General features: G+C 41.3%; 1 protein-coding gene across 1 annotated transcript in view; it reads left to right on the top strand.

Moving 5' to 3' along the window:
• Positions 1-1626: 1626 nt before the first annotated feature.
• flrt2 (fibronectin leucine rich transmembrane protein 2) overlaps positions 1627-21683 on the top strand; it is a 44129-nt gene continuing 24072 nt past the window's right edge. The window contains exon 1 of the mRNA XM_071478669.1: positions 1627-2011. The gene's annotated coding sequence lies outside the window, so the exon portion shown is untranslated. The remainder of the gene's footprint in view (positions 2012-21683) is intronic.

The raw sequence follows: 21683 nt of genomic DNA on the forward strand, positions 1-21683 counted from the left end.
CATGGCTACAGATGCAGCCTACCTAGCTAGCTAAGCTTGGCTTTCAAACTTGTATTATAGAGTGCTGCAGGAAATGTGTTAGCAGTCTGTGGCTAACACAAGCTCAAGACATTTTCATGTTTTATTTCACAACATAAAATACATCAGTAACTACCTCACTTTCTTTTAAGCCTTTATGTGTCTTAAAAAAATAAATCGGTTGCTAACGAGTGGCTAAATTAGACTATAAGGGTGGGAGGAAAAGACATTAAGCCGAAAAGCATCTATTCTCCCGTCCACCTTTACAGACTCACAGTGTTAATACTCACGCTTTTGCAAACTATCACTAAATTTGTAAGAGGAAGGGCTTTTGTAGAAGAGGTCAGAGCTACATGAAATTACAAGTTAGAAATGTAGTGGTGGTTATGTTTAAGTCATGTGACCATGGTGTAGTTTGTTTATATGCTAACATTAGCTTTTTACCACTGACAATTTTATTTAGGCTTCAGAAATGATAAAAGTGGTGTTCATCTGTGAAGATTATCCTGCTGAACAAAACATGGGAGCGATATAGACTTGTGTTTGTAAAAGAAACAGATTTCTGCACTAATACAAAAGCCAACAGAAAAACCTCACATTGCCTCTGGTTACTTCAGTGTTTCCTTGGCAGTGTTATGATTCTAAAAGTGTTCCACAGAGAACGTGGTGAAGAGCTGGAGAGGTGTAACTGAAAGTTGAAAGGGTAAGGAGAGCTTTACTGAAGACCGACATTATAAAATAAAAAGTTTGAAAACATCTATAATGAAATGAAAAAGAAACATATAAGACTCCACAACAGGGTCCTTTACGGAGCACTGCTGGCCGTTTACCTGTGCAGAACCATCTAGAAAACCTCTCTCTGCTTCCTGTTTTGTTGTCCTTGTAGGTGCTTTTACAGCCGTTCCTCTTATCATTCCATTCCTTTTTTGAACTGCATTTCATGTCACGTCATTTCAATTTTTTTTTAAATCATTATTGTAAAGCACCTGGTCACAATTCTTACAAAATGTAGTGTATATTATGTAAATAAAAGCATTATTTGTGTGACTGTGGTCACCTTATTATGTATTTATGCATTTGGTTGACATCCCTGGCAGTCTCAAGTGTGCTAAAACGTGAAAAAAAGCAGCTCCACAAAAGTTAAAAGAAAAAAAAAGCCTTTTTCCCTGAGGAAAACACCCCACTCCCTAAGTGAGCAATAAATCTGGCACTTAGGAGAGGTTATCCGTGTGTGTGTGTGTATTTGAGCGTGTAAATGTACTCAGTGTCCTCAAGTCCATAGCCTCCAGAGCTGTCAAACGTTGTCTGGCCCCACAACATCCGTAGCCTGTGACCCCTGTAACTCCTGTTTTGTTCTCGGCACTCCAGGCCCCTCAGATATCCCTCTACTGGAACTCCCCCAGATGACAGACACCGCTCTCTTCTCCTGTTCCTCCACACTACCCCAGTAGCCTTTGACCTCCCCGGCACCTCTGCCTCTCTGCGCGGCTGCCCTGGCATTCCAGTAAAGGCGCTGTAACCTGAGCCCGCGGTGAGCTCATCGCCGGGCCACGGAATCAAGAGTTAAATGATACCAAAAAACAGAGAGAGGAGAGAAAACGGAGACAGAAGGGGGAGAGGCAGCCGTTGGTGCAGGGCAGGTCTGGAACTGGTTCTGTGTGTCTGCTTGCCGGGGCTCCTCGGGGGGTTAAGTTACACCAGAGAAAGCGAGGAGGAAGAGGAAGGAGAAACTGCTGGCGTCTTTGAATTCTCTCTGCTTTTGTCTGTCTCTCCACGGCCTGAGCGACTGCTGCCTGCAGCTTCCTCTTGACACACTCCAGCGAGCCCGCCGACCTCCATCCGCGCTTTCAAGTTAACGAGCCCCGTCGGTCTCGTCCTCGTGTCTGGGAACCCGGCTGAGATGTGAGTGTAATGCAGCGAGGTCGTGCTCTCCACTCACTCTGAGTCTCTCTTCTTCTCTGACCCTGCGATGACCACCGAATGTCCAAAGACAGTAAGTGTCCCCCTTTAAATTGTCTTTTAGTGTGTTATGTGTGTGTGTGCAGCTGAGGAGTGGGTGCTAAAAAGTGGTAGTAACAGAAAAAGAAAAGGAAAAAAATGTTCACTGTGAATGTCACATCTCTGAGTGATTGGGATTCATGGCTCATATTGTGATGAGTACCTCTAAGATGCTTAATCACCGCAAACATAATTAAACCAATCAGTGTCTCTCTCAAGCTGAGTTCAGAGGCACAGCACTGAGTTGGAGAAAGGAGCTTTTCAGCCAAGAGCATCTCCAGCAGGAAGCAAAGATGAACTTTTAAAAGTTTTAAGAGTGCCATTAGATAAACCCTTTCATCCATGCATTATTCATGGCTGCCATGTTTCTTTCTAGTTCACTGCCTGTTGTTCGGCGTGTCTCTCCGTGACCTCGTGCTCTTGTCTTGTCAACCTCTGGGGTGACAAATCCCTCTGAAGCAAACTTTTAAACAGGGTTGATGATTTTAATGGGTGCCCTACAGGAGACACTAAATAAAAGGTTGAGTACACATTTTTTTTTTCAAAGCATAATAAAAGAGCACATTCACATCCTCTCTCTCAGGGACTGTTTTAAAAATTCAGAACAGTGTAAGGTTTACATTCTGAAGTCTGCCATCTGCTCTTCCTCTCCTAGCAGAAAGTAATTTAAAATAATTGTGAGCGTTGCCAGCAATAACTTTAAAAATGTCTAAGGTGAAACAGTAACAATTATCTCTCACATCTTTTGCAATGGTCTCATTATTTAAATGGGTGAGAAGTGCTCCATTGCTCCTCACAGGTAAACACACCACGCTTCCTGGGAAATAATGACATCTCTATGATCAAAAACCTTTTTGTTTTTTATTATTATTATTATTATTTTGCCACGGACAGATGCCCTCAATACACTGAGTTTAAAAAGCTGCTTTATTTGCAGGTTTTATTTAACAAACCACCAGCCAGTGCACCAAATCCCAGACCATGACTGCCAATAGATCTGATTAATGAGTAAACATTACAACTTCTGGAGAATAACAGCACATAGCTCACTAGAATCAACATATAACCACTTAATTATCCTAATAAATGCAGTTATGCAGTAATTTACAAAGGTATCATGGGTATTTGCTGTAGCTGAAGCTTTTTTCCCCAGCATCAGCTACTACTTCGGGAATAAAAACCTGTAATTTAAAGGTCCCATATTTTACACTTTCCTTGTGTTTTATTTTAAGTGTTGGTATTCATAAGAAGATTATATTTGTGGTTTTAAATACCAAAAAACAATCTCAATGTAGTTTTACATCTTCTCTCTCAGACTTCTCTCTGTAGGTCAGTAACAACAGATTGGTGATTGTTTTCTGAGTGATTGAATAAAAATATAGCAGATTTCAGGTAAACACTCAGAGAAACCAAATCCTACAAGGTTGGATGGTGGGTCCAGGAGGGTTGAGTTTGGGAGATTGATATGAGTGGTGACAGCTTTGTTGTGACATCACAAAGTCACAGAAGTCCTGATGGCTTATTTTAAGGCTCAGTTTCTGAATACAGGCTGTGTGCATTTCTCTGTGGACTGAGGCTTTTCTACTTTCACAGCATTAATATAGAACCTAGACCTGCCCTATAATCAAAAAACACAAGGACATCTACCTTTATACAATATGGGACCTTTAATAGATTTAAATTTCCAATTTGAGCCATAATAGTGTACATACATAGCCATCAAACACCAAACAAGTCAAAGTTCAGAGCTATATCACACCAGTGGTCCCCACCCATCATATTCCACATGTACATATCTTTAAATAGATTTGACAGCGGATGTTAAGTAACACCCGATTAAAGCATTATGAAACAAAAAGTGTTTATCCTGTCTTAACTCACGTTTTATCCCGTTTAGGCATTACTTTTAGCCAAGCGTGCTGGCTTCTTTTCTCACTTGCTGACTTACTTCCATGCTGTCTCCATGGCAACATGTGGCTTAAAAGTGCTACGCTGACTCTGTTCGGTAGCAGCTGTATACTGTGCAGCCATCCTATTGTTGCTCCTAGCTTAGTGATTATTACATTTAGTAAAGAGCAGCATCACACAAAAGTAGAAACACAATGATGTCAAAATACCCCACTGCAACTGTGTTACTTCAGCGAAGGTATTTTCAGATAAATGTCCTCATATTATTAAGTATTCAAAGTAAAAGTGAAGGTAGAATGGCCCATGTTAATATTAAGTATTGCTGACATATCAATATGTAAGCACCATTTTGCTGTGCAGCTGGTGGATTATTCAAACTTCATGTATTTGTTAGTCACCATTTTTCAAGCAGAAGGCCAAACTGCTGCATTCCTGTTTTATATCAATGTAAATTGACTATCTTTGGTTTATTGGACTGCTGGTCAGACAGAACAATATCAAATCAGACATCTAATAGCCCAAATAATTAACTTATTAATTACAGGAATTAAAGTTAGATTAATGGACATGGAAAATCACAGCACTCATTTATAAGATTGTCTCATATTCTGCATACAGGATCCAATGTGTAACTATAGCTTTCAAATAACTGTAGTGGAGTAAAGACAGTGTGAGGTGACAAATCTTTCAGACTCACTACAAATTTCATGCATCAGCTCTGAGAATATGTCACTAATGTGTCAGTACAGCTGACAGCTCTACATGCACCTTCTGGAGTGCAGGGGTTGAGGTGCTGAAAGTAAACTCTTTCACCTATAATTGCTTTAGGCGACAGGCAGGTAGTCAAAAATGGTTTTATATAGAGGGACATGAATGAATGTATTTGACAGCTGGAATGTGTTTTTGCACAGTGCAGGGGGAGGAAAGGGGCATGGCTCTGTTTCAAACTGTCCATTTTCAGGCATTTAGTAGCAAGAATTAAAATCATTTGACATTCTTTTGACAGTAGGAATGACTCAATACGTCTGAAAATATTATATACTATACATACGTAATGAAATGGGATACTTTAGGGACAAAAACACTGTCTTTTTTGATAGAATTTCTGTCCCTTAATTATTCAGCTGTTCTCTTAAATTACACATACAGTACAATAGAATTGATCAGCGACCTGGCATGATATTGAATCAATCCTCAACAATCTGAGTCTTATTGTAGTATAGAGTCAGCTGACCGCAGCAGCCCACTGAAGGCATGAATCAGACGTTGTCTGGCGCTGGACATGGCCCCGGGGCAGAGCTCAGATATGCAGCGAGGGAGCAGAAGGAGAGAGCTAAAAAGAGAGCATGAGGAGAGCATTGAGAAAGATCTGAAAGAGAGCGGGAGGGCAGACCATAGACTGGTTCCATGGCCAACTGGGAAATATAGCACAAGGAGAAGCTTGTTCTTGCACCGCAGCACCGTTCTCTGGGCATGTAGCAGGAGGACATGGCCTCTCTTGGATGAAAGAAAAATAGAGTCAAATACCAGAGGATAATGTGATTACAGGCAAATTGGAGAATGAAGGTTAATTGGAGTTAAGTGTCCATAAAAAACAACCCTATATATACATCTGCAAGTCAACCTATATTCTGCCAGCAGGGCTTGAATTCTTACTGCTGCCTTTAAAATAAACACATAACTCAATAGTTTAGAAAGAATGTTGTGAATGTATATTTTCAGAAGATAATACCTGGACATATGAGGTCCAATCATTAGATTATAGTCAATGGCTTAGACATGTGACTAGAATAACATGAAGACCTATGTAAAAAAAATATTAAGCTGCTGCAGTGACCTCACTACAAGTGCCTCACACGTCTGGAGGTCGAACAGAGCGATGCGACACCCTCCATGATAAATCCCACCTATAGCTGTTTTCATCAAACACTCATAATCATCCACTTGTGACCATTTGTGGCCTGTTTATGTGGGACCTGTCATTCAGAGAGACAGACCTCGAAAAGATAAAATGCCTCACCACAGAATACAACCTTGACCTTTAAAACTCGCCCAGAGCTGAACATGGGAGGAAGAATTGACTTGCTTTTGCCAAGATGCCTGTTTTGGCAAGTACATTGACATTCACGCTGTTACAGTAAATCTACCTTGAGACGAGAGGTGACAAAAGGTTGTTTTTTTTTCCCCAAGTGAGTCAGCCAGCAGTTACTGGTATCTTTGATTGTTCTTTACAGAGCAGTATAAAAGGAAAATCACAGTTTTGATTACTGCAGTAACAATGTTCTGAAAAGCCCTGCAAATCAAACCACTTGGGATAAAGAAACCCCATAAACATTCAAAACAGCTGTTTAAATTTGGCTCTACGCTGGTACAAGATTGGAATTCTTTAAGGTAAGGTTTACTACAATGTGAGTGACGGAAAACATAACTGGAACAGGTTGTAGTTACTAACTACTTTATTTTTAAGCATTACTCTGCCATGATAGTTCCACCTTCATTAGGGTTCTCCATATGGTGTGATTTTTTTTCCTTGGTGTTATTTTATTGATGCACTCTATGGGCAGTAAATTTCTCATTTCCTACACAGGCAGTATGTTCGTAACATTACTCCGTGATTCCCTGTGTTATTTTTTTGGGATTCGCGTTTTTGGATATCTGAGCCACATTCAGGGACACTGGATACCGAGTTCAAAGATGGCACCCTAGTCATTTATAAGAAAGTTGCTCACTGCGCACATATGCTGAAAAGCTCCCTGCTGGTTTGCTTACGCTTCCACATTTTTGGACCTACAAGGCACGCGTACTACGCTCCTACACCAGCCGAGTCAGTGGCACGCGCACGTTCGGGACCACTGCTTCCTGCTGGCTGCCTGCACACAGCAATAATTACATCATAATAATGAAATCATGAATGGATAAAATTCTGCTAAGTCATTTTTAAGTGTTAACAACATTCAGAAAAATGTATCTACTGTACCACTTGACAGCATCACGATGCTTCTTGGGCCAGTGTGCGTGACACGATGCAGTATCAGCCAGGGCCACCGCATCGAGATCCCCTCACAGTCCTGCGTTGTTCCATAGGGCTTCATCTGAACCCATGGCTAATGCTGGCCAGACCCTCTGTTTCCTATAGCAGTGGATGAACACAGCAGTGTGTGGGAGCTGCAAATGACTCAGCAGATGTTGAAATAAAACAAAAAGTGGAGGGAACCATTTCTAACTTGGCAAATTAGCTTGGCTAATTTGTCCACAGTCTGAGTGGAGCTATTAGCCTAGCTTTCTAACTTCCACTTCCACAGGTCATTTGACAGCACAATGGCTTCTCCCAAATATTTTAATAACAGGACGTAAACCATCCTGTTTCAATGTTTGTAGGCTACGTGGAGCTATGACATGCTCCAGTCAGTAGTATACAAAGGTTGGCAGCGTATCTCCAAGCAATACGGACTCTCAAATGTCAGCTAACAGCTGCCGTGGGAAACACCCACCCACAGGCTCCAAGCTTACACTTTGTTTCCACAAATATATCAAAAGATTTAACAGTCATCAACGATTTATAGCTCTTGAAAAATGGAAAAATGTTGCAAAATAGCTGGAGCATCATTGTAGCTTCTATTTGTTTGCCCCAAAAGTAAGAATTAAAAAATCTTAAAAATAGCTTTTATATTATCATAATTTGAATTACTTACATATTCTGTGTTCACTGAAGGACAAAATGTAAACACCTTTCTGCCATTTTGTTGAGACCAGCGCTGTGTATGATTGAGTAGGCTGACCCGCAAGTTTTACGGCCTGTAAACGGGGCCATTCCTGTTTGCTTTGGAGCCTTCTGAAAGCAGCCAAAAAAGCATCTGTGGATGCCAGAGAAAGCGGCTGCCAGCAGGCGTACAGCACACAACACAGAGCTCTGCTCCTTGGTTTTCTGCTCCAACCACACTGAACTTTTAACAGGCTTCATGCTGATGACGCATTTTGAACTCAGCCGCACAGACCACCCCCCACCCTCACCTCTACCCTCATCTCCCCACCTTATCGTAGATTTCATGTTCACACCTCATGAAAACTCAGTTTTCAAAGTTGATCTTTAGAGCTGAAGTCATTGTTGTTTAACAGCGAACGTTGCTTTCTGTGCTCAGGCGCTGTAAAAGTTATCAGCTTCAGTCGTTGTGGTAATGGCTTTCTGCTCTGACACTGACCCCTGGAGCATTTTACCGGAGTGAAACCAAAACAACACGATGCAGATTAGATGAAGAATGGAGATGTGGCCTGTGATGCCACGGCTGTAGAGACAGTGCAGGCAGAACCAGAGACCAGGAAGTTCACATGTACAGCCATGTTTCTTGGGACAGCACTTTCATCTCCAGTTGTGCTGTACGAGGGCAGATACATCCCCTCTCGAACACTTGAAGCCTTTGTGTGGGACAGTGGTCTGCTGTCTGTCTGTCTGTCTGTAGACACAGACGTTGTTCAGACAGCGCTAATGTTAGCAATCAATCAACTAGTTCTGAAACATGGTGATTTTTTTCTCTCTTTTTAAAAAAAATTTGATTAGCTGCTTAAAGGAGTAGCCTGACGTTTTGCTGAGAGTTTGATGATATCGCTCTCGTCTCTGTCTGTTAAACATGAGGCTAACACCAGCAGCTGACTAACTTTGCTACAGCTCGCAGTTTGTTAGCTTAGGTCAGCAGAAGTACTGGGATAGGTATAAAAATAAGTATAAACTTAGCAATTTGCTACAAAATGCTAATGTGTCAGTAATAAGTTAACAATATCTTCTCTAGCAATATCCAATTTTCTGCAGAATCGCATTTACTTTCAAATACATTTAGCTGATAAAGCTTTTAATAACTCTGAGTAGGATTTTCAGTGCTGGGTTTTTACTTGTTATGGAATATTTTTACCTGGTTGTAGTGGTACTTTTACTTAGGGATGTGAGTACTTCTCACACCGCTGTGTGGCAGTCATAGCCAGATGTGATGTCACCATCATATGTTCTGTGTTATACTTGACTGACGTAACTGACGGTCTGCAATCTGATTTGAGTGGCTATGGCGAAGTCATTTCAAATTTGATTTGAATCAGATTTCAAACCACGTACAGTTTGAGTTCTGCGTGTTTGCTGCCATCCACACTTGATAAAAGCAATCTGATTCCAATCTGGATATACTGAGAATCTGATTTAGGCTGCCAGTCTGGAACTGAGCCCCTGTCTTTACCCATACACTCCGTTTCTCTCGTTCTCCTTTTTTTTTTTTTTATCTCTCCAGCGTTTCAAGGTTTTCTCACTATTTCTCTCACCAGACATGGTGACATCATCCCTCAGTTTTTTTGTTCCTTCAGTACTGAAACTTGTGACTCAGAGATGTGATTTAGATCAAAGGTCTAGTCAACACAGTGCTACTCTTCTAAACTAAACATCACGCAGACATTATGCAACTCCCTGGTCTCCCTGTTATTGCTCACCTTAAAGTTTTTCTTTATTAAACATTCATACCCACAATAAAAATACAGCATCATGTCATGAAATGAAATAATCCTCTCACATGGGAACAAAATGTAATCATTTTGTTTATATGTACTGCTTTAATACAAACTGATAACATGATTCATTCTTAATAAAACTCCTCTGAACATACTTGCCGAGGCGAAGTCCTCCCTACCCATCCTGCTTTTCAATCACACAGGCTCAGCTGATGTCCAGGCTTTGACAGCACTCACTGGAGAGTGTGAATATGTGTGTGCATGTTCACTTCTCTTTGGATATGTGTCTTTTTGTTTGTATATGTTCCTCTCACCTGTCTACACAAATTAGATTTTTTCCCCCCATCTATGTGTTGCCTTCTCCGTCTTGTTTATTTTATGCCTCTGTGTTGAACGGACGCTCTTCACTTCTGGCACTCTACACCATTATTTTCCTATTTTGCATGTCACTTGCTGAGTTAGCTCATGTTGTCAGCCGCCTGCTGAGTGATGCATTCCCCTCTATCTCAAAAGCTTCACAGTAATTGCTGGGTAATTGCTTGTCCAGTAATGCAGCATCCAAAAACCCAGTCTCTTATTGTGTCTGTTGAATTTTTTCTGAACAATACACCATCGGGAAAATAAAATAAATAAATAATGATATTTAAAAAAAAAACAAAAAAAAAAACATCTAAGATCTCTGCACCGTGGCAGAATATTGTCACATTTTATAAACCCAATTATTCAAATAACCTGGACTCTATTGAAACAGGGAGGAATAATCTTTCCCAGGTGGCGTACAGTTTTCACTTTGTTTTAAGAAAAATAAGCTTTCTTGACTGAACACAGCCTGTGGCAAACATCCAGCTCGGCCACATTCCACTTTCACATGACCTTCTCACAGACCTGGCCCCGAGCAAGAGCCGCACCGTCCGTCCCTGTCCACACCTCCATTTGACTGGCCTAGATAATTCAAGGCCTGCTTATCTTTTCTTTCCTCCGCCTCCTCCTCCTCCTCCTCACTGTTTACAAGCTTGACTCAACTCCAGCGATGCAATTGACTTGTAAATTTCATTTACAGTTTTGTTTTACAAGGACAGATACATCCCCTCGCAAACGCTTAAAGCCTCTGTGTCAGACAGTCTGTCTGTCTGTCTGTACACACAGACATTGTGTTTGGACAGCGCTAATGTTAGCAATCAATCAACTAGTGCTGAAACAACTTTTTTTTTTTTTTTTTTTTTAATTAATTAGCTGCTTAAAGGATTAGCTTGATGTGTTAGGAGATATACACACTCACCTTCTCGCTGAGAGTCCGATGACACTACCCTCATCTGTTAAACATCAAGCTAACACCAGGAGCTGATTGGCTTTGCTGCAGCTAGCAGTTAAGAATAAGCAGTTTGTTAGCCTAGCTTAGCAGAAATACTGGGGAAATGGCTAAACTTGGCTCTGTTAAGTAAAATAAATGAACCTACGACCAGCTCAATGACTGGGTAATTAACTTGTTATATTTTGTTTGCTGAAGTAGAAAAATGACAATTTGACAAACTGTTAGATGCGCTAGTAATCACATTTTGTTACCATTGGACAGAGCGTGTTAGCTTGTTCCCCCTTTTCTAGTCTTTATGCTAAGCTAAACTACCTGCTGGTTCAAGCTTCATATTTACAGATAAAAGAGTAGCCTCAATCTTTTTGTCGAACTCTTTGCAAGTGAATAAGCATCCTTCCCAAAATGTTGTAGTTTTCTTTTAAGGGATTCATGAAGCAAAAATCTGAGACATTCACTGATTTCTGCTCGTCCAAAGTGAGGTTTTATAAATGAAATATCTGATTCTGTCAGAAATAAAAGAGGGAATTTGAAGATGTCACTTTCATCTCTGGGAACTTGACATCAAAAAGATTAAATGCTTCAGTGGAAACATTATCAGTAGATTACTACTTAATGAAAATGGTCATTATTTGTAAACCTACAACCAGAATGCTGAGTGCACCAGCAACCACCCATCGATTCTGCAGCTCCTCATCTCAGTTTTTATTTACTTTTTTGAATGAGAGAGGACACGTGAAGCTATAGCTGCAGAAGCAGAAAACAGAATTGCCTTTTGCAAATGATGGTGTGTATGTTTCCATTAAGGAGTCAGAGAGACAGAGCCACGCATCACTTTAATATCCCCAATAACGTTGGAGAGACGGGGCATCTGTTTGAGAATCCCACATCAAACGAGACGGCATGTCAGCGGAGGGTTATGCATATATTTCCCTTGTTCTTCTCATCCAACAGGAACAGGCGAGCGCACACATACAGCTGATGAGTGGAAGGAGATGTGGTTTTGATCAAGGCTAGAAAGGAAGGATAGAAGAATCCAAACAGAGAGGATACAAGAGTAAACACATACAGTCGGGTCCCATTCAAGCGAACGGGGAAGTGGTCTCAGACTTTTGGGCCCCGCTGTAGATACAAAACAGCTACAGAGTCAAAACAGCTATAACAGAAAAGCAAATCAATTACGTTACCAAGGTTCGCCGTGCTGTTCTTGTTCTGTGGCGGCGCAGGCAGAGATGTTGTTTTCCTGTGAGGGCATCTGGAGGAGATTAGGGTCCAACCTGACACTGCAGCCCCGGTGAAACATGACTCAGGGATGAATAGAGGCTTTTAGACCAGTGTCTGTCTTCCCACACGTTGTTCTGCTATTCTTTATTTGTCCGTCACCCAATAAAACACGCACGGCGTTATCTGATACCCACACAGTCGGCAAGCAAACAAGGCTCTGCCAATCTCCTTCTACTTCTCTGCCTCTTTTTTTCTAAACAAACCTTTGTTAGCACTTTCCTCATAAGATCAAAAAAAAAAACAAAAAAAAAACCCGGAGGTTTTCCAAGGAAAAACAAGATGTCATTGCCGATATATTATTAGTTTCAAATCAGCTGTCTGCACAGACTACACATCATTGTAAGAGAATGTAATTTGTAAGGTCAGCAAATGCTTTTTCACTTGTAAAAGCACCAAACCGGAGCAGGATGGAGCAGAAAACAGGGAGCGTGAGGGAATGTAACAGAATAACACGGGTTTAGACCCAGCCAAGGCCAAATGAACTGCAGAAAGAAGTCCGTGTTCGGAGCCCTTGTTTTGCTACAGTCTACATCGCTGTGGGTTGGACTCGTATTAGATTCGGCCTGCGTTTCCACTTGTGGCTCAGATGGGGCCCTCATCCCGATGGCCGTCATCCAGTTACGTCTGGGCTCCCGGCGCTCCGGGGAGCTCACATTTGCTCCTCTGTTATGGGGGCAGAAGTAGACTAATGCATGTCACTGATGCCACCTGCAGCTAGAGCAAACAGGGCTGACCGCCCCTCAGCTGGGCACTAATGCAGCAGAAAAAGAGGGGAGGTTAGAGCATTAGGACTGTATTACTGCATCCACTGAGCCAGGTCACTTAGCTGAGGATATATATGCTGTATGTATTACACTGTAGGACTTCCTCTGGTCGTTTTATACTGCAGGTAGACTTCCATACTTCTCTCTGAAAGCTGTTTTGTTGCCTCCATAATTGCCAGACTAGATGCTGCCACCGCCGCTGCTGTTGTCAATTGTGTTTTTTATTTTTTATTGTGAGGAAATACGCGAGCCACTGCAGATACCTGACACATTAACATGGAGGCATATCTGCTCAGCTTTCGTGCTCAGCCTGACAAACGTTTTCTGTGTGTCTGAGTGTGTGTGCATGAGAGAGAGAGAGGAATTCAGCAATTGTACTTTGTTTCCATTTCTTCAACCAGTCAAAGAGAAGACTATATGGCACTGTTCTCTTTGAGACGTGCCACTGTCCCTGCATGGGTTCCAATTTCAACCCCCTCAGCACCTCAGCGATGCAATTGCTTCCTACTGCAATTTATTACAGGCAAATTGAAAGATTCCAAGGTGTGAGTCAGTTTGTGTTGGCTCTGGATGTGCTAGCCGGTTACTTGCACTCCTTTTTCTGCAGCTCTTTACATAGCCAGAGCTCCAGCTCGTCACCCATCTGGGTTTTTTGTGAGGGCTGAAGTTATTGTAACCAAGTCCTTCAGGAAAGAGAAAGAGAGAGAAAAGAGAAGGAAGAGGAATCGCCGCTTTTCCAAAGCAAAGAGAGAGGATGGCAGTGGTCCCATTAGTTGACCCCCGGGCGAGCTCTCTCGAGGCATATAGGCTTACCAGCGTCAAAGCATAAGAATATTCACCGGGCAGCATCAAAGCGCGGCACCGGGGGCAGCTGATAGCTTGTGGACAGAGCACTCTCCGCTACCATCACTGCCGTGGATCCCTCACATCGTCTATTTATAATCCATTTTCCATTCTGAAACACGCCTCATATCTGTCTCCCATATGGTGTCGAAGAAAAGTAGGAGAGATGGTGGGGGAATGGAGGAGGGAGGGGGGGCAGGGAGCTGGTCGGGTATTGCTAACACAGGGGAGAAATGATACAACGGGGACTGTTCACATAAATGGACCCAGACGTGTAAAAGTAACAGCGGTTTAGTGAGGCCATTTCTTTAAAACCAGAGCTCAGACGAGGAATAAAACCACTCAGTTCCTACTGGGTCAACCCCCCCCCCCCCCCCCCCCCCCCCCCTTTTAAATCAACTCATAAACTGTGTAAAGCCACATCATTATTTGTGACAAAACGGCCTCATATACAGACACACATCTAACCAGCCAGTCAGTGAGAAGGCATTGTTCTGCTGCATCCATCCACCTTGTATTTATTATCAAGGGGCTTTTTACACTCTGATTATTCTGGGTGTTGCTTTACACATTTTCTTTTCTTTTTCTTTTTTTTCCTTTGTGAGCACTGAAGACGCACTCATGAGTGGAATTTGTTTTGCTTTGGTTAAATGTCAAAGGAGCCACACTGTCAAGGGAAGAACGCTGCCAAGACATGCACATCTTTGTATGCCCAGAAGAAAAACAGAAATGTAGCTGTGTGTGTGGGAGTGTGTGTGTGTGTGTGTGTGTGTGTGTGTGTGGACTTCCTGAAAGGAAGGCAGCATTTTTGATGGGGGTGATGAACCCACGTAGCAGTGACATTGCAAGTGTGTGCTCCTGTGTGCCTGCGGTGTTATGATTTGTGTCTGACACACTGACGTGGTAAAGGAAATGGAGTTTAGCTCGGGCCGATGACTGTGACAGGAAAATGTGACCAAACACAAAGACAATAGAGGTCAAGTGCTCCTCATTTTCCTTGCATCCTAATACCCAACACCCATTCAGGGACACATGGATGAGGTTCTTGGCCTTGTGGAGCCACTTTACACCCACCTCCCCTGCAGCGCCAGTAATAAGGCTGGGAGTGTAACCACTTTCAGGAGTGATGCGGGTTAAGGGAAATGAATGGTGGGACTGACCTTTTTGTTAATCTCTCTCATTTTTCTGCTGCTTCAGGTCCGCTGACATCATCAGACGTGTGGTTCAGGGTGGCGTTACTGTGCCCTCTGACGCTTGTAACATTTACATCATGTTAAAGTAATAATCTGTGACATTAGCTGCTGTTTTGCATAACACCATCCTGCTGATGTAAATATGGCATGACAAGAAAGGCCTCATTCTGGTGATGCTTGTTATTCCTAATACTTATTAGATATGTTAACGTTACATATACAACTTCACCTTTTGAAGCAACGGTAAAGTTACAAAAAATAACAGTAGTTTTAGCAAAAGACAGTTGGTCAGTTAATCAGTTAGTCTTACTTTTCTTTACGTGTGAAAGTAAGCTCAGTGTTTTTGGTTTTTAGGCTGTTCATTGGACAAAATAAGCCACTTGAATAAGTCACGTTTGACTGTTGGAAAACACTGGAAGACATTTTATAGACAAAACGATTAATTGATAATCTGGGAAAATAACTGGCAGATTCATTGATAATAATAATAATAATAATAATAATAATAATAATAATAATAATAATAATAATAATAATAATAATTTATTGCAACCCTAGTAGTATAGTAGTTAAAGTGCTGTAAATTGTTAAGTTTTCACTGGCAAAAAATAAAGCAAAAGCAAATTCAGAGAATGTCTTTATCAATTTGACAACAAATATGCTGCAACTATTCAGAACACAATGGAAGTGTCTCCAAGGGACACAAAAAAGTGATGAACCCGGCTGGGACACACTTGTATGGATATATTATAGACATCCATGAATACATCCATGCACATACTGTTCAAGGCTTTTTACTTCACAACTCCTCACAAATCATTGAACGAAAAGTGCATCCCAGTTCATCCCTTTTTTGAGTCCCCTGGAAACACTTTCATTGTGTTGTGAGTATTTGCAGCATATTGATGATGTTTTCTGAATGTGTTTGTATTTTGTCTATTTGCATGTGTTTTCTTAAGTCGCAGTGCTGTGAGCTTTCACCACCGTATGAATAGACAAAATAAAATGTCAGTGAAACACTGACGGTGAAATGTTTCTCCCAGAGTCTCATCACTGAAGGCAAACCAAATGAAATTACAATGCAAAAACAAAACAATTTATTATTAGTAATAATAACAATTAATTATAATATAGAGGAAACATTCCCACTAAAATAAACATAATTTACCACAGTGTATTGTATAATAACAGTTCATAGTAATATAGGGGATAAATAATATATTCATCACAGTGTATTGCACAGCTCATCTACACATACAGAGGAAGTGAGCATCTAAAAGAAGTGGCGATAACAACCACGGTTGAACAGACAAAATTAAACAACACAAAACAACAAAACTCAGCCAGAAACACAAAATCCAAGAAAAAAAGACGCCGCAGTATTGAACACACATGATTGATTGACAGCTGATCTCAGGGGTATTGCAACGCGAGAACAGCAGCTTTTCTTCAAAGATATTACTAAAATAAAAATGCAAAAACCGAAATAAGGATCATTATTTTAAAAATGAAGTCAGAATCCATCAGACGTCTCCCTGACAGGCACTGTCAGTGCAGCGCTGTGGTCCATTGTTTCAAACTTAGCTTAACTTTCATGGCTGTTACATCTGCGTAGTGTTGAGACCAAACCAAACATAAATCAAAGTGAACAGTGTCCTGAAAGTAATCACTGAACACTTCTGCTCTGCCTCACCAGCACATTAAAGAACAGATGCGTTTGTAATAAAGAAAGTTGCACCAAGGAAAGGGAGAAAGAAATAACACAAAAACTTTAAATGAGGGTGAAAATGATTTAAATGATAAACTAAATGTTTCCGTGGTCATGCAGCACAAACTACTGGGACAACATTTAGAGAGTAATCAGGTGCTAAATCTAAATCTTTAGGAAATTAATCACTGATCGTGGCAGAATAAAGACATCCACCTTGTTTTACCTCTCTGAAAAATATCAGAAAGCTTCAAGGTAACTTAATAACACAGGACAGCTTTGGCCTTAATTACTTAATTAAAGTGGATCATTAATATTTTTGACACGGCGTTCATTATTCAAGGATCACATTTGCATTAACATGGCAAAAATCTGGTAAACTGACAAAGGATGTTTTCCTTTGAAGCTCCTCCTCCGGGCGATCATCAGGTTGTAGGTCAACATGTTCGAAGATCACCATTAAAGGTAGTGATAAGTTCTGATGACGACGGTAAAGCTTTAAAACATTCAGCTCAATGAGATGTCTGACTTTTCTCAGAGATGAGTTGAGTGTAAAGGGAGAAAAAAAAAATCAAATCAGCATGGACCCCATCTGCAAACACTCGGCCGGGCTTCCTGGACTCAGAGGCCCCACACACTCTGCCTACGCTCCAGAATTATGTGACTGGCTGGTGAGTAGTTGTGTCGAGTTGGAAGGTCCTTGGCGAGGGGCCTTGGGCTTCACTGGAAGACTATCAGAGTGCGGCGTCATTAGAAATCCCTCATTCTCACTCCGCTGTGTAAACGGCCCAGCGGCCTCCATCTGAATGAGTCCCGAGGAAGGATCACCTCTGTCGGCCTGAAATTGGATCGTGCACAGAGGAGGGGAGCTGTGGGAGCAGAGCGGGGGGGAAAAACGAAGTTAGTGTTCCTATTTATTGACTCGGCTGCAGAGACCACTAAACTGTTTCAAGCTAGAATAAAGTTTGGGGAGTTTTTCCCCATAAGCACTTCAGGCATTAGGGGAGTGAGAAGTTGCCTTCATAAAAGCCTTAAATTACCACAGAGCAGAAAACTCGATTGGAGTTGTACTTAAACCAACATAAGGTTGACAATTTATTCATCTTTGCTTTGCTTTTTCTTTTTTGCCTTACTTAGTACCCGAATGGAAGAATAACTTCCAAGGAATAATTAAAAACCTCAGTAAACCAGATTTTTTTGTAGCCTAATTCCATCAGTTGAACTTCTGTCTTTAAATATCCCTCAAATAATAATTAATATGAAAATAATATTTCATATTAATGAAACCAGTACCAGATTACCTCAGATGAAGTTTACTGAAATAAGAAAACTCTCATTCACAAAGGGAAAGAACCTTAAAAATTGATTTACTCTAATATCTTTGCCCTCACAATTAGGGCTGAGAAATGTCCCTGTTAGGATAACAACCCTGCAAAATCATTCATCTTCAAAACTCGGTAGCTTGAAACTTACATGTGGTGACCAGACATCCTGGTTTGTTTGTTATTGTCCTGGTTATAAGCTGAGTGTCCCAAGTCCTGACAAATATCTGTAAAATACTAAAATGCGCCAGTTTTCAACATTTACTACTAAACTGTAGCAAATTTCACCACAATTAAAATAATAATTATATTGTTTTCAGCGTTACATTAGTTATGTTCTGTCAGGCTCATTCTTACCTAACCAAACATAAAAACATAAACAAGGCACCATGGGTCTGTAGTCCACACTGATTGGTCTGTACATGTGTCAGTCAATCAATGTGTCTTTGCTGAAGCTGGCCTATGAGGCTGGCACCTGTGTCTGACAGAACCTGTCAGTGTGCTCATGTTTATCAGTGATGCTGAAGGGGCAGTTGGTCTTTTCTAGAGAGATCCAGCAGGCTTACTCCTTCCTTCACAAAGTACAGGACCCATTTTAATCACTGTACCTGTCAGTGAAAATGCTGCGTTCATGGCCTCCATGTTTGTCAAAAGATGTGCTCGGTACGTCTGCTAAGCGTTGAGGTAATTGTCTCCCATCCTGGTTAAAATACCTATGTATTTAAGCACATACACGTCCTGGTTTTGGGGTTTGAAAATGTGCTCACCATACACTTTGTGTTGGACAAGTTACTTTGAACATGTTACATAGAACTTAATTACAATTTAGATACCACTCATTAAAATCACCAATTACTTAACAACAGTAACAACACACTATAAACCTCTAAAGTCTACAGCTTGGAGCTGCTGACCATCGACAGCTAACATTAGCTTAGCTTCGGTGATAGTAAACTAGTAGTCCTGACTCCACAGTGAAGCTGTGGGGCTCATACGCCCTTGAACTCTGAACAAACCCAGCAGATGGTGTAAATGTAGGTGGCTAACGCAAGACAGCTGAAGGCGGCTAGCGGCTAATGTTAGTAGACTAGCTACAAGTGACCGGGCTAATGGTAGCAAGTTAGCTAAAAGGACTGTTTTGACTGAGGCTAGCTGCTTCCCCCGCATGAAGCCGACATGGCCTGGACAAGTTTCTCCACCTATGAAATTAATATCTTACCCCATTAAACTCCTGGTAAACTGTAAAACATGCTGAGCCCCAAACTGTTGTGTTCTTCCTGAATTTAAAATCTGATAATGCTAATGTATAACAATAATAGTTTCATAGTAATGCTGCCTAATAATCTAAGCAATTTTACTGCCCAATACTGAGTTTGAGAGAAAATGTGTCATTACTCACATGGCGAAGCTGTCACTGTTGCACACATAGTTATTCAGATTATGATATGTTACCAAGGTAACCCTCACCATTAAAGAAAAAAAAGTATTGTGAATATACACATAAAACTGTACATTTGATTTCTGTTTATCTTATCAGCTAGAAATGGAGCCACTTCTGAATAAAGAAACAGAAGCCTTGACAGAGGTGGAGAACTGTACTTATTTCTTCAATTCAATTCAACATTATCTCAAGGCCTTTTATGAAGTATGACCTTCTAATATTATTTATTGTTCCTAAGGGATAAAGCTGGACATAGGTGACAAATATAATCTTTCATCTATAGAGCATTATGTACCCAAACATGAATGAAATTTGCCACATTCACCACAGGAATCACTCTATTGTACCTCCCAGAAACAAAGTTCCTGTTCAAAAAACTGATATCGTTGCATTGAATGTCTAATTTAATCCATCATTTACAGTAACATGTATTTTGTCGTCATGTGACTTCATGATACCACAGTTACTGTGCTTACACTCGTGTCAAACCCTCTTCCGTCCTGAAACAGAGAACTGCAACTGGAGTATGCAGAAACTGCGTGTAATTGCTTCCCACTCAGCGTTTCATTTTACCTCTTCACTCACAGCATTGAAAGCGCGTATCGTAAAAGTGCTCAGTAATGGAAGAAGTGAAAATAGTTCTCATTAAACAGGATAATGAGTTGCACAATTAAGACACATGAGAAAAAAAAAAACGATAGAGTGTGTTAGTCATGGCAGCCTTTTGCTTCATGACCTGCAAGCTGTTTTTAATAGATGTCTGAAAATCAACAGGATCTTGTGACTTCCGGGTTGTAGGGCAAAAAGCAGCAGCTGAACTGACAGCAGAAGCTTCTGACGGTGGCAAACACATAGCGGAGCTTTTAGACTTTTCCAGCAACAATAGTGAGTGGAGGGTGGGGGGGGTTTAAACACCTTGCCTCCACACAGACCTGTGCTCTTTGTTTAGTTACGTGACAGGGAGCGTGAGTAATGCAGCACTTGGCCTTGGTGCTACCTGAGAGTGGGAGCTTTGCACACACCATATATGTGTGTTCGTGTGTGTTTGTGCTGTGTGTGCAAGCTAGAAAAATCAAGGCCTTTTGCTGGCATGAGTGAAGAGGTCTAATTTCAGTGGAAGAGGAAGTATGAGAGGTGTGCAGTGGAGAAAGCAAGAGACAAAAAGAGTGAGAGAGAGAGAGAGAGAGAGAAGAGACAAGTACCTAACGCTGTTTGTAATTGAATTCTGCCAAAAAGCCTTTTCATTTATGTGGGCCACGTTGAGAGATTAGCAGGAGAGGGGATGGCTGGGCACTGCGCTGTGTTTGCTCTGCTTCACCCCAGAGTCAGGAGCAGCAGCCAAGGAGGTGACGGAGCTCTTCTCTCCGCCTGCTTTTACTCCTCTCACTCCCAAACATGATGACCTCACACTATATGTTCTCTCAGCCTCTCCTGTGTTCGCCTCTCTCATGCACCTCACACACAGGTATAAAAATAGCCAGATGTATGTACGTATGTAGTAAGGTGAGAGATTTCTGAAATGAAAACCAGTGCAGGTCAATATTTCATTAAAGTATCCAATGTTTTTATGAATGAATGGTTCTAGTTTGATGTATTTTGACCATGGTAACTGATAAAATTGGGTCACTCTTCGTACTCAAAACTTTTAAAGAGTAAACTTTACTAATAAGACCTTTTACTCTCCTCAAAATATTTCTCCTCTCCTTTTTCTTCACTGGTTTTCCTTCTCTTTATCTTACTTCTTAATTATTCTGACTGAATTTGTTTTAGGCCAAGTGATATTCCCCATGTATAATTTGAAAAACAACTTACAGACTGAGGCAGGCTGCTAAACAAGTAGCATGTGTTATATGTGTTTAATTATGAATTAATTATGAACATTATTTGTAGATAGCATTGTTGACCAGAATAAACACAACATGAGACGTCTACTCTTCCTCTCCTGTTTGTTTTAACTCGCTGTTAAAACCGGGGACATTTCTGGGGACAGCTCCAGCTGCAGGGTCAGGCCACCAAAAACGGGGACGTCTGGTCACCCTAGTATATGGCACATCATGTTGCAGTCTCGCATGTAGCCTGTGGGAGGGTTTTATTGACTGACGTGAGTAGCACCCTAAAGCATCAACCCTGGTGAGAAATGTGGCTTTAAAGCTGCACTGCATGTTTTGGCCTCTTTCAGCTCATTGTTTTGGTTTCACAAACCGCAAACTGTGTTCTGGTCCAGTCCTCACTGCTGTCCTCAGCCTTGTCTCCAGCAGCAGCAGGGGACAGCTGTTTCCAGTGAAAAATCTGTGATAATCCCAATGTGCACAACCTTTCCAGCACCAAATGGCATACAGATGCAGTTAACGACTGGATGGTGACCGTAATGGAGCATTTAGCAGCTGAAGAGGCAGATATATCACTCAGGA

The sequence above is a fragment of the Trachinotus anak genome, unplaced genomic scaffold, assembly GCF_046630095.1.
Source record: "Trachinotus anak isolate AG129_WGS33_773 ecotype Australia unplaced genomic scaffold, CSIRO_AGI_Tana_v1 ptg000005l, whole genome shotgun sequence".
In the NCBI taxonomy this organism is placed as follows: Eukaryota; Metazoa; Chordata; class Actinopteri; order Carangiformes; family Carangidae; genus Trachinotus; species Trachinotus anak.